Source organism: Natrix helvetica, assembly GCF_964273705.1.
Source record: "Natrix helvetica genome assembly, chromosome: 1".
In the NCBI taxonomy this organism is placed as follows: Eukaryota; Metazoa; Chordata; class Lepidosauria; order Squamata; family Natricidae; genus Natrix; species Natrix helvetica.
Genome location: NC_138548.1, coordinates 36,298,861 through 36,311,865, shown reverse-complemented (window position 1 = coordinate 36,311,865; position 13,005 = coordinate 36,298,861). Strand labels below are relative to the sequence as shown.

Below are 13,005 nucleotides of genomic sequence, written 5' to 3'. Positions count from 1 at the left end.
CGTATCCTTCCCGGGGTAGCGGGGCGTAGGATCGCGGCTCTCCCCTCCCCAGAAAATCCTGGATCACAGTCCTACGCGGCATAGGACTGGACGGCGATGCCGGCTCCGCCCCGCATGAGATTCAACCCGGCGCCCTTCCCGTTTTCCCCCCACGCCTTCCACGTGGGAGCGCCAGGCAGGGCTGTCTTCTGGGCTTCCTTCCACTTTCTAGCGCCAGTGCGCCTTCTCGTTCGGGGTTGGGAAGAGCAGGCGTGGTCGGGAGCGTCTCTGTCCTGAGCAGCCCGTCTGTGGGGAACCGATCAGTTTTCTTTTCCGCCTCTGCCCTCGGAGCCAAAGGGAGAGGTTTGGCCACGAAGGGATGCCTGTCTGGTGATCCGGGGCTGGAAGCGGCAGGCCGTGGAAAAAAGAAGGAGCGAAGGTTGGAAAAGAAAGAAGAGGGGCGCCGGGTAAGGAGGAAACCAGCTAGCTGCTACGTTTTCGGAGGCTGCCGAGGGAATCAAATTGGGGAGGGAGGGAGGGAGGGGCGGAAGGAGGGAGAGGGGGAGAGAGAAAGAGAGGGTGGGAGGAAGGGATAGGGGGAGAAAGGGGGAGAGAGAAAGAGAGAGAGAAAGAGAGATTTGGGGCTACAGTGGGAGCAGGAATGTTATGCTGCTGCTGCTGCTTCTAAGGATATACTGGGTGATATTTTTAGCTTGCTTGCTTCCCCCAAATAAAAACTTTTGCAGCGTCCTGAAGAGTCACAAAGCAGTTTAAGATTGGGAGCATCTTTTTTGGGGGGGGGGGGAGATGCCTCTCTGTCTTCATTCTTTCTCTCCATTCTTCTTCAAAGCTTTGGGGCTTTGGGCAATAGTGGAAAGTTTGATTCCCTCCTCTTGCCTCCCCTCACCCACCTTGACCTTCCTACTGTGCCTTCTGGGATGGCTGGGTAGCCTGGATGGGTCCCAGTCTGGTGCCCTCCAAATGTGCTTGTATTCCAGATGTGCTTCTGAAATCTCCAGCTCTTTGAGCACACTGTCTGATGGTTAATGGGAGTGTGGTCTAACTTCCCTGACCGAAATCAGGTTGGGAACGGTTTTTTGACGTGCTTTGAGGCAGAGCTAGGGAACTAAAGAAGCAGTGTGCCATATTCTTCTCTTTTTATGTGCAGCTGAATGGAACTGGCTGGTGTTCCATGGTTGCTAAGTGACAATGTCTGCAAAATCAGTTGGTAGTAGTTGCTTAAAGTTCATTAAAATGGGCACAAAGGTGTAATTTTGTGTACAGAGTCAATGAATAAGTATAATGCACTTTGCTCTCCACACACACTTTATATGCAATTCCTTCCAGTTTCCACTTTTGTTTCAATTCCAGTTCAATTCCATTTCCAAATTTGCTCCTCTTTAAAACTGAAACCATCCTGCCTTTCTTTCCCTCCAGGGTAGATTATGCAAACACCAAGAAGGAAAGTTAGGCTTTGAAGCCGTCTTTGTATTTGCAGGTTGGGTGTGTTATTTACCAGCTGTCAGTTTTGGGGAGTTTTTCTTCTGTCTCTGGTGATACCAACACCTTTTCCCTACTTGACAAGCATGAAAAGTTTACTTCCAGACTACGAGCAAGCCGTGGCCATCCAATTAGGGAAGTACTCTTAAGTGCTACATAACCATTCGATCTGCATATCATCACATTATCACAGATTGCAGATGTCACTGAGAGTTATTAATGGCATTTAGAGCGCCGAGAATGTTGTGCGCATTAAAAACAACTTACTACAGCACAAAATTTCATGGATTACAGCCCAAAGCATCTGATGGCAAAGAATCTTGCCTATTTGTTTTAATGGCAATTCTTGAAAATGTTCAGCCCCTGGAAATTATATATTTTCATCACATATTTTTAATGAAACTAATTTCCAAGGCCATTGCTTACTTTAAAACCATTTTATAATAATGAAGAGAATGAAGTTGCCAGCCATGAAAAGTTCAATACTGTCATGTTTCCTGCAGCTCTTCTGCCTTGAGATGCCTTGAGATGTAATAGGGAGGGCTGCAGATGTGTTGTTTTTGGAGTCTCACATTCCAGTGGAAGTTTATTCCAGGTGAGCACAATGGAGTTTGCTCCTGAGTGAGTGTGCATGGGTTTGCTCCTTCATTGTCTTCTTTGGCTTACACAATGCAAGCATGTTTGTGTTATCAACCATAACTGTTCTGTAAAGACTACTTTTTTTTGTATTGTTCATTCTGCAGTTTAATTTTCCTGTGATCACCCTATTCACAATTCCAACCCAACATCATCAAGGAAAGACTCTGTATTTGATCAGTCTGCCATCTCACAAATCTTAGATGTTCATAAACACCTTGCTTTTCCTGTATTAGTTATGGAGAACAAATAAATCTGAGTGAAGGCCTGAAGTCTTCCAGATGTATAGGACTTCAGTTCCCATAATTCCCAGCCAGAAGATAGGGAAGGCTGGACTGAAGAATCTGTTACCCAACAAGCTTCACAAATGCAGCTCTCGAGTCCCTCCGGGGAGAGGGAGCAGTTTATAAATCTAATTTTAAAAAAAAAAGACAGTCCTCAACTTATGAGCAGTTCTTTAACAGCCATTCAAAGTTATAACAAACTTGGAAAGGGTGCTTTGTGGCACATAAAGCACTTCCAGCTGTCATAAAAAGTCATGTCAGTGCCCTCTTATGGTGATGTGATCTCAATGGCAACCTGTTTGCAAATATGACCAGTTGCTAAGCCATGCCATGATCATACGATCACCATTTGCAATCTTCTCTGCCAGCTCCCCCAAAATATCAATGGGGAAGCCAGCAGGAAAAGTTGCAAGCTTCTGCTGCCTGCCAGGATAGCCGCCTCTAATCTCTGGGGATTGGCTGAAATAGCTGATGGACAGAGCTGAACTCCTTCAGCAGGGTGAAGAAATGGAGTTCAGATCCTGAAGATCTGCACCCCCCAAAGGCATTATTTCCCATGCACAGAGGAGAGCTGACATCCTCTCATGGGGTGAAGAAATGAACCTCATGTTCTGCATCTGGCTAAAGGCATTCCTTCCATGCTTAGACAGAAGCTGAATTCCAACTCTTTCAGCCAGCTCCTAGAGATAAGAGGGAGATGAAATCCAAGCAGAGAGGCAGCATAGTAAGGTAAATCCTGGCACTCCCAGGTATTAAACAATCGTGCAAATGGAGTCTCAGGGAAAAAGCTCAAGGTTGTGGGGCGGGGGAGACTCCGGAGCTGAAAATATTTCCTGCTGTACTCTTGTACAGGATGTCTCAGGTGGGTGTGGGACACCCTAGGATGCCCACACAGGCCACAATGCAAGTATCCCTCCCTGGGGATGAAAATCCTACTTGAATTTCAGCAGGAAATATTTTCAGCTCCGGAGTCTCCCCCGCCCCACAACCTTGAGCTTTTTCCCTGAGACTCCATCTGCACGATTGTTTAATACCTGGGAGTGCCAGGATTGCAGTTATTGACTAAGGCAGTCTCGTAGGCAGTTACGTGAGTTGTCACTTAATGACAGCTTCACTCAAAGACTGAGATTCCAGCCCCAAATGTGGACATTAAATGAGGACTAGGCAGAGGCGGATGGATTAGAGACAGTAGGAGCAGTAATGACTTCCTCTATTTCTTGCTACCATTTCAGAGTTCACTGCCTTTGGATGGGGACGTTTCATGTAGTAAACATGATAAACACCTGTTGTTATATCCTGTCTGCAACATGTATTCATTTGTTTATTACTGTTCATTAAATGTATATTCCACCCTTTTTTTCTAAGAGCTCAAAGCTGCTCATGGTTGGACACAGAGTGCTTGGTCCAGAGTAATTGGGTGAATGGGTGAATTTCCATGACTTGAGGATGGATTCTGCTCCTAAATCATCACCTTAACCGCTACATCGGTTCAACAGCCTTGAATGGCCATCTAATCAAGGGATGGGAAACTTCTTAATGGCACAGGATACATTATTATTTTTTTCTTATTATTTCAGGCTCCAGGGATTTACAAAGGGCATGTGATATCTGGTAATGTAGTGATGACTCCCAAGGGCATTTCAAAAATTTCCCTTTTTCCATTTGTCAAAGCCTGAGCAGTAGACTGATTGTGAAATTGGTTTAAGTCTCACAAGCCTAATCTTTGGTTTTGTTACTTTAGTAACACAGGCCAAAATAATCAGGGTCTACTTGCAGTCTTTGGTCGTGGTTTTCCCTCCTTCATCTGTCTCAGTATGTCATACTCTGACATAGACTTTTTGGTTCCCAGCTACACGTGTTTTTCCAACCTAGTGTTTGAGATGTCCAGAACTGCGTTTTAACTTTCTGTACGTAGAAAGTTATCTTCTTTCTGGCAAACCCAACCAGCTTGTTTCCTTTTCTGTAATATCAAAAAATAATGTCTCCTTGTATCAAGTTCAAGTTCAACTCTTGGTGATTTCATAGATGTGGCAACAAGGCGTTTGCCATTGATTCCCTGGATGCTTCTGTATCTTTCCTATCTAATCTGCTGATTTTTCTCTATGGCTATCAAGGGCATTTGTAGGGGCAAGTCGAAAAGTCAAGATGGCAACTGTAAAAAGTCAAAATGGCCATACACCTTTAAAAGCAGCGGGGTTTAAACCAGGTGGTCACTACTGCCATCTTGGCCTTGTTTATATGTCCCAACCCCAAATGGGTGCTCTTGCTTCCAGTAAAATATTAATTATGTCAGACATTAATTACCGGTAGCTCTTTTGAGATTAATCAAGATCAGTTCAGGGCTGTTGTCTTCCATGCCAATTGCATTGTGTTCATAGTTCATTAGGGACTAGGCATGTTAATAATTAATATTTCACATAATTGATTTGTTGCCAATATACCATATTAAGCAGACTTCTGCTTTCCCAGAAAATTTCACTTTGTTTGTTCATAAGATTTATAAAATCATCCAATGAAAATAATGTGACTTTGGGAAGCATACAGCATAAAAATAAACTAAAACAAAAAAAAATGCAAAATGTAAATACAAAATATAAAATGATGGCCAAATGCACAAGAAAACAACCTTTAGGAGGGAACTCCCAACCAACTATCCCTAATGCTTGGGGGAATGTCTAAGTCTTAAGGGTTTCCTTAAGAGAATTGGATCTGTTGTATAATAGGGGGAACCCATTCTCGAGGGAAACCAATAAAGGAGAATATTTGTAACTCAGGGTTGAAATGAGCAGTCCTTTTATGTATTTATGTATTATGTATTATTTATTATTTATTATTTATTTATTTATTTATTTGTTTGTTTGTTTGTTTATTTATTTATTTTTATTATTTATTTATTTATTTATTTATTTATTTATTTATTTATTTATTTATTTATTTATTTGAACTTGTTAGTCGCCCCCTCTCCCCACAGGGACTCGGGGCAACGTACAAAAGCAACAATCAAAACAGTATCATATAGAGGAGGTAAAAATAAATAAATAAACGCGCACCCGGTAGGCCACAGGAAGCCAGTGCAGCTCGCGCAGGAGAGGTGTTATATGGGAGAACCTCGATCTCCCCATAATTACCCGCGCGGCTGCATTCTGGACCAACTGCAGTCTCCGGGTGCACCTCAAGGGGAGCCCCATGTAGAGAGCATTACAGTAGTCCAGGCGAGACGTCACCAGCGCGTGAGTGACTGTGCGCAAGGCCTCCCGGTCCAAAAGGGGTCGCAATTGGCGCACCAGGCGAACCTGGTGGAACGCCCCCCTCGCCACGGCTGCCACATGATCTTCCATAGCCAGCCGGGCATCTAGGAGGACGCCCAAATTGCGCGCCCGTTCCACCGGGGCTAATTGCTCATCCCCAATGGCCAGTGATGGAATGTGCTGGTTGAACCGGGAAGCCGGGAGCCACAGCCACTCTGTCTTGGAGGGGTTGAGCTTGAGCCTGTTGTCACCCATCCAGACCCGTACGGCTTCCAGACACCGGGACATCACTTCGACGGCCTCGTTGGGGTGGTTTGTGCTCTCTGAACTTGGTTGTTTTTTTGCAGACATTTAATTACCCAAACGATGCAACATCGGCAGAGCACTGATGATTCTACTTAGTTTGGGTAGTGAAATGTCTGCAAGAAAACAACCAGGCTCAGAAAGCATCAAAGACCCCTAGAACAGGGGAAACCAAAGAAAAGACACACTTCCTACGTTTCATAAAATGCCAAGATTTAAAAAAAAAAAGAACTTGGAGCAAGTCCTCCCTGTGGGAGCTTGTAGGCCATGTTCATGAGGGAAAGTGGTCCCTCAAGTAACCCAGTTCTATGCCATGAAGTTGTGCCTTCAGATAGAATAGAATAGAATAGAATAGAATAGAATTCTTTATTGACCAAGTGTGATTGGACAAATAAAGAATTTGTCTTTGGTGCATATACTTTCAATGTACATAAAGGAAAATAAAATACATTCATCAAGAATCATAAGATGCAATACTTAGTGATAGTCATAGGTTACTAATAAGCAATCAGATTATACTAAGAAACAAATAAAGCAATATAAAATTTAAAGACACAAGCAATATGGTTATAGTCATAAGTGGGAAGAAATAGGTACTAGGAAGGAAGAGAAGAATAATAGCAATACAGTCTTAGTAGGTAATATGACAGTGTTGTGGAAATTAGTTGTTTAGCAGAGTGATGGAATTTGGGGGAAAAACTGTCCTTGTGTCTAGTTGTTCTGGTGTGCATCGTTTTGAGGGTAGAAGTTTAAACAATTTAGCACCTTGAAACACACATGGAAACTTGCATGAACATAACAAGACATGCCCACAACCTCCCACACTGCTGCATTTTGTACCAACCAGGAGACTAAAACTATCATAAATAAAAATGGTAATAGTTAAAATAATACTAAATCATCATTGTCATCATGATTGTAGGTCAAGGTCTCTACATAACCAAACCCAATTTAATGACTTTGTTTCCAAAGGAAAAAAAAACAAAGGCAGACACTATTGTTCAGGCATATTGTCCACTTTAAAATTACTGCAATATGGACAAGAATACTTTTTTATAATTAACAGAACCCTCTCCCTTAGATAGTGAGCCATCTTAGAGGTTTCTCAGCCAAACAATCTCTTTGCAATGAATGCATATATGTAATCAAAGAAGGTGAGCTCTTTTTCCCCCATTTTGGCTGATCACAGTCATCTTTGCTTCATTTTGCACATTTATATCCTAAATAAAAGCCCAGATCATCTTTCAGTTTACTTTTCTTCTAACTTGATCTTTTAATGCATGTACCAAGTTGCACTTTTTTTAAACACGAAATACAATCCAAATGATTTTTGTGATGATGTTTACTTTTTCCAAACATGATTAGTGTACTGTTTATTATCCTTTTCTCTTAAAAATATAAATCCAGACAGAGTAAGACAAACTATTGAAAGAATCAAAATGCAGCTACTGTGATTTCAGTCATGGTGATGTTGGAATCAAATATTCAGGATGCTCTATCAACATTGACCCAGATGTGAATGAAAAGTCTTGCATATTGTAGTTGGTAGAAGTCTAAGAAATAAGCCAGGGTGGTGAAGTGGTTAGAGTGCAGTACTGTAGGCTACTTCTGCTGCCTGCAGGCTGCCTGCAATTTGGCAGTTCAAATCTCACCAGGCTCAAGGTTGACTCAGTCTTCCATCCTTCCGAGGTGGGTAAAATGATGACCCAGATTGTTGGGGGCAATTGGCTGACTCTGTAAACCACTTAGAGAGGGCTGCAAAGTGCTATATAAGTCTTAAGTGCTATTGCTATTGCTAAATTGGATAATGGTATGGTTATTTCTGTTTGGTGCCTTTCTTGTTGAGTGCAGCATCCAGAAGAGATTGGAATTGAAAGGGGTAACTTTGGCCACAAAATGCAACCTTTGCTCAGTGCAGGAGTGTAGATGAATCTATCTACTCTGTTAAGACATATTAAGAAGGAGAGCCCAACACATTTCTCAAGTTCAATTTCTCTTGCTGTTGGTAAGTCCTTTTACCATTCAGCTGGAATCTCTCTTCTTATATCTTGATTCCACTGTTACAAATATTTCTACTATACAAAGATATTTTCCCCACTTAAGTATTTTTTCAAGATTTAAATGTACCCAGTTTCCTCAATCTGTCCTTGAATGACCCTGGTTATTTCCACAGTAGTGACATATAGCATCACCCAGGCATCATTGAAGCAATATAAAGCCTGCCCACATTATTATGCTGGCAAAATTATGGCTGGATGACTCCAGAAGATGTTATAAATCACAAACATGGAAAATGACCTTAGTTTCTAATCTCTTGTTGCCCTTTTATGAACCCATTCCAGTCTGACTGACTTGTTTTTCTTAAATTGAGGTACTCTGAACTGAACACATTATTTAAATGGGGTCTGGCTATTAAAGCAAACATTAGGATTGTTTGTTCATATGGTTTGAAAACTATGCTTCCTGTTGATGCAGCTTAAAATGTCATTTGCCTTTTTTTCAATCCTGTCACATTGCTGATTCATATTGAAATCAGCCCCAAATTGTTCCTCAGGGAGAACCGGTAGCAGAAATTTTGAGTAGTTCGGAGAACCGGTAAATACCACCTCTGGCTGGCCCCTCCCCCATCTATTCTCTGCCTCCCGAGTCCCAGCTGATCGGGAGGAAATGGGGATTTTGCAGTAACCTTCCCCTGGAGTGGGGAGGGAATGGAGATTTTACAATATCCTTTCCCTGCCACACCCACCAAGCCACAGAACCAGTAGTAAAAAAATTTGAATTCCACCACTGGCAGTGACCAGTTCACAAGTAAGACTATTTTTTTTAAACAGTTGTTAAAACTATGCAAATATGGACCTCAAAGAATCCCCCTCTTAAGGATATGGGCAGTTTAGAAATGTAAAATATAAAAGTAGCAATCATACATGCCTTTGAAAACTCAGGTTTTACTAAACAAATGGCAATGAAGGAGAATGCAACAATTGCTGGGGAAACAGCAATTAAATAGGAAGGAAGGAATAGCAGTGAACAGCCATTCCTGAGATCTAGCAACAACATGTAACTTTACTTTACTTTACTTTTATTTAGATTTTTATACCGCCCCCTCTCCCCAAAGGGACTAGGGGCGGTGTACAGTCAAATAAAAACACATCAATAAATAGAAGATACAAACACAAAGAGGAGGCAATAAGAAACTGTACATATCTGAAGTAAAGTAGTTAAAAGCAATATTTAAATACCCTAAAAATACCCAATTAAAATATCTGCCAGGAGGTAGAATAGAAACTATAAATGGGCCAGGCCGGCTAAACGGAACAGCTGAGTCTTCAATTTTTGTCGAAAGGAGCGGAAGTCGGTGGTGGTTCTGATATCGGGGGGGAGGTCATTCCAGAGGGTTGGGCCCATCACAGAGAAGGCTCTACTCCTAGGCGCCGCCCGTTGGCATTGCTTAGTGGACGGCACCCAGAGGAGTCCTTCCCTGTGAGAGCGAATCGGTCGCAGGGAAGTGTGTGGTAGGATGCGATCCCGCAAGTACCTAGATCCTGAGCCATGGAGCGCTTTAAAGATAGTAATTAACACCTTGAAACGCACCCGAAAGACCACAGGCAGCCAGTGCAGCTCGCGCAGGAGCGGTGTTACGTGGGAGTACCTAGTACTCCCCATAATAGCCCGCGCGGCTGCGTTCTGGACTAGCTGCAGTCTTCGAGCGCGTCCCAAGGGAAGCCCCTTGTAGAGGGCATTGCAGTAGTCCAGCCGAGACGTAACATGTACAGTTTTTAAGGAAGAGAGTGAATCCCATATGTACAAACTTTTTTCTCTACATAAGAGAGGGAAGAGAGCATGCATTTTTGATAAGCAGAGAGAAGTCCCGGTATGCATGCCTTACCTTTATTTACTTTACTTTATTTCATATTTCTAGACCGCCCCCTCTCCCAAAAGGGACTCCCACCTATGGGACATAGGAGTTCAAACCACAGAAGAGTGCAAAGAAAACTGAAAAACACTTGTATGTAACAGATAAAGCAGGAGAGATATGAGAGAAAAAGGACAGAGAAGAGAAAGAGGACTGAGAAGCTAGCCTATGTGTAAAGAAAGACAAATTAATTGGGTAGGAGGAGAATGAAAAGGAGAAAGATTGCCATATCTGACCATTTTACACTCCCGGTTCTCAAGGATTGACACTGCATGGTGCCTCCAGAAGTTCCTAAAAGGAGGGCAACGAAGGTAGGGGGTCCTTATCCATAGCAACTGGCTAGAGCTGTTTGGCTGACCTGGGGTTAGGATTCCTGAAGCCACAATTCTCTAGGAGGTGGGGTGTGATGGACTGTGTATCGGAAGCGGCAGAGGGGGAAGATTTGGCCAAATCATAGATTTCCCAGAAAGAAACCCAGATTAAGAAACTGGACAGACTGTGTAGTCCAGAACTGAAGGCTGGAGTGGGAGGGAGACGAAATTCAGGATAATAGTTTATAATCTCTAGGTTGTATCTAGTATCTTGGAAAATGAATAGCTTTAAGTTGGCAAGATTCTGTCTGTTAGGTATAAGCAAATAAAAAGGATTGGACTTGATTGAATCTCACAGTCTCATCTCTAGACTGGGCCCAACATGGGACTAGTTCAGAGGATAGGCGTTGCCATATTCCTCCTGTGTTTGGCCTGGTCCAGCTGATCAGTAAATCCAATTACTCTTTCAGACTGTGAAACCCAACTCAACGGAACATTCCCAGAACTTAGAAAGATTTTGGTTCTGAGGTATAAAGAGACAGCATGCTGGAGGAACTAAGTTCCACTCCCAGAAATCAGGAGTTATATTTTGAAGAGGTTTTCTCCTGTGCAATATTTAAATTTCTGAAATGAGTCTCTTGAAACAAGCTCAAAGAGAGGGTGTGCCTTTTCACACCTACTAATTCCAAGCCATGAAATTCCATGGATGAATTCACTGCTGAAAAGTTTCTTACAGATCTAACATTACAGAGAGAATACCCATATTACTTTTATTCATTCATTGTTTTGATTTATAGTCTATCCTTCCTCTAGAACCGTGATGGCGAACCTATGGAATGCATGCCCGAAGTGGCCCGCAGAGCCATGTCACCTGGCACACAAGGTGTTGTCCATTCCTCTTCCATGTTTCTGGTGTGCATGTGTGTGCAATATTCAGCTGGCCTTCGTGCGTGCAGCAGTGCCGGAAACTGGAAGAGTTGGTGTTCCATTTTCCTGCATGAGCATGCACACCAGCCAGCTGGTCATCACGGGCACATGAATGGCAGAATACTAGCTGGCCGGTGTGTATGTGTGCCCTAGAAACTGGAAATTCATTTTCGGGCATGCGCTCTGGGCAGCCCCTTTTCCGGGTTGCGGGCCAGACAAATGCACTCAAAGTGTGTGTGTGTGTGCGCGCTCCCTTTTCGGCACTCAGTGCTGAAAAGGTTCACCATCACTGCTCTAGGATATCACTGATGCTCACATTCCATGGGCTAAGAGATAGGGATTAGCTCAAAGTCTCCCAGTGAGCTCCTATAACTGAATATGAATTTGGATTTCCCTAATGTAATACCTAAGCTACCACTATGGTACTGAACTTGCATTCTATTTTCAAGGGAGGCATATTCTTGTGAGCCGTGCTCATTTCCTCCCCATTAAATGCAGAAATTAAAGTGATACCATTGCACACTTGAACAATCTGCAAATGGAATTACAATATTGAAAGTAAGTGCAAAACTATTGCTGGGAAGAAACCGTTGACAAGCATTTATTTTGCATACCAAAAGTCTCTTATTCATGGTCAGAGATAGCTACCACTCAGTTTAGGGCAGATAACAAACTATGTATGTGTATGTATGTATGTATGTATGTATGTATGTATGTATGTATGTATATATGTATGTATGTATGTATAGTATATCACAGAAGTGAGTACACCCCCTCACATTTTGTAAATATTTACGTATATCTTGCCAGCAGTTTAGACATTAATGACTGTGTGTTACGTTATTTTGAAGGGACAGCACAATTACACTGTTATACAAGCTATATACTCACTACTTTACATTGTAGCCAAGGGTCATTTCTTCAGTGTTGTCACATGAAAATATATCCTTAAATATTTACAAAATATGTATGTATGTATTTAAATGTATTGGACACCCAACTCCAGTGGACTCTGTAGCATTCTAAGTGATTTAGAATCAGAAAAGACTTCTTGTTCTCATGTTTTAAAAACAAATCAAAGATGAAATGAAAACAAAGAGAATCTATACTCCACAGCATACTGGAGTTACACATTCCAGTGTGACAGAGTTGGCATGCTTCAAGTCCCACTGATGAAGCAGTCACCAGATGGGCCTTCTTCGCCTTCAGGCCTGCCCTCTGGAATAGCATCTTCCAGAGATTCAAATGGCCTTCACTTTGGCATTTTTTAAATGAACCCTTATTAAAACTTGGCAGTTGTTCCAGGTCTTGTGATACATGACTGTGTAATGACTGTTTTACTAGAACCTGTGCTGTTTTTCTCTGGACATTCGTTTTATATTCTTTATATTCTGGATTTTATATATTGTTTTATATTATACACCAACCAGAGTGGCAATGAAATTAGGCATCCTGGAAACCTAATCAATCCATACATTTATTTATTGTCTATTAAGGCAATTGTCAGGCCTCAAAACCATCTTTTGCATTGGGCCTTCAGCCTTGCCACATTTAATGCTGTGGGGAAAATGGGAGTGGGGATTATATGGAGCATGGGAGATACGTTTCGTTAATATATTTCATAATATTTCGTTGGGGATGTTACTTGGAGACCTGATGGCAATAATGCTAAGATGTTTAAACTTGAAACATCTTGCAAAGGTTGCATAGGCTGATCTTCTGCTTTGTCCAGGGCTCTTACAATTGTATTTGATGATGAATCCTTACACTATATGTCCCTCTGTCTTCCATAGTGGTCCCTTACCTTGGCAAACAGCCTTTGTATACATTCTCTACATTTCATATTGAAGACTTCCAAATATCTTGAGATCTTGTTCTCTGAAACAAAAGCACAACTATAATTC

The 13,005-nt window shown here is 42.2% G+C and overlaps 1 protein-coding gene across 1 annotated transcript in view; it reads left to right on the top strand.

The window, feature by feature from the left end:
* The first annotated feature begins 313 nt into the window (after nt 1-313).
* Nucleotides 314-13,005, top strand: part of INF2 (inverted formin 2) — a 74,185-nt gene continuing 61,493 nt past the window's right edge. The window contains exon 1 of the mRNA XM_081935229.1: nt 314-446. The gene's annotated coding sequence lies outside the window, so the exon portion shown is untranslated. The remainder of the gene's footprint in view (nt 447-13,005) is intronic.